Source organism: Acyrthosiphon pisum, chromosome A2 (assembly GCF_005508785.2).
Source record: "Acyrthosiphon pisum isolate AL4f chromosome A2, pea_aphid_22Mar2018_4r6ur, whole genome shotgun sequence".
NCBI classification, from domain to species: Eukaryota; Metazoa; Arthropoda; class Insecta; order Hemiptera; family Aphididae; genus Acyrthosiphon; species Acyrthosiphon pisum.
Genome location: NC_042495.1, coordinates 20441551 through 20442641, shown reverse-complemented (window position 1 = coordinate 20442641; position 1091 = coordinate 20441551). Strand labels below are relative to the sequence as shown.

Here is a 1091-nt window from a genome sequence, read left to right as displayed (position 1 = left end):
AACAGCTTTTGCTTAAAAAATTCCCGTTTTTCCTTAATTTTTATTTTATTTTTCACGGCGCTTTTGAAAACTATTGGAAATTTCAAATTTTGACCTCCCGAATGCACCAACTAGATTCACTTTCCCATCAAACAAGATACTGTTGAAGAAAATCGAAGCATTTTTACTGCCCCAAACCGTGATGACAGACACAAAAATAAAAAAAAAATAAAAAAATAAAAAAAAAAAAAAAACACATCATTGTAAAATCAATACATTCATCATTCCACTCAGAATCTGAAATTATGTGGTTAAAAGATAAGATAACCTCATAATATTCATATCTTTTCCGAAAAGCGCAAAAAACATAAATAATCCCTATTGGCAAGACAAATTAACACTGGGAGCGCTGTCGACGCCTATCGTACTAATGATTAGGCGGGTTCCCCCTACGTGGATTCGGGAGTTTGTATGTATTTTCCCGACATTCCTCATACATTTTGTCTTAAGTGAAGTATATTAAATGTATTCGATAATATTAGTAGAAATTGTAATTACCAACGTATACAGTTATACACAGTTATTACAGTTCGTGGGTCTAGAATGAAAAGGTTCTAAATCGCATTTTTTTCAAAAGACACTTTTTAACAGAAATGGTCTTAGAATACAATGACGCATCTTTTAAGCTAACATTCAGGATCATACGATCATTATTGATGATTTTTTTAAAAGTAAAAGGTTTTAAATCGCTAAAAATTAAATTATAAACACAATTTATTCAAATTGAAAACGCTCGGTTAATAGAACCTAATTATTAACGATACGTTAGTATGAAAAGGTTCTAATTAAATTAATCACTACCAATAGTACAATATTATTATTGTTGTTATTGTTACGATAATATTGTGGTACACAAGAACAATGATAAAATTATAGTCTGTTTTACTTGACGTATCACGGAGCGACCGACAACCGTACTTTCGCGGCAATATAATAAATTTGTTATCACTTATCAGTGTATACGATTGAGATATAGAGTTCGGTGTTTCATAGTTATTAGGTACATTGTTTTGTGTTAGAAGGTTGGTAGCAATGAGAAAGCAATATTCTGA

The 1091-nt window shown here is 30.7% G+C and overlaps 1 protein-coding gene across 1 annotated transcript in view; it reads right to left on the bottom strand.

Annotated features, from left to right (window-relative positions):
• Positions 1-1091, bottom strand: part of LOC103309101 (baculoviral IAP repeat-containing protein 3-like) — a 29688-nt gene that overhangs the window by 26754 nt on the left and 1843 nt on the right. The window lies entirely within an intron of this gene.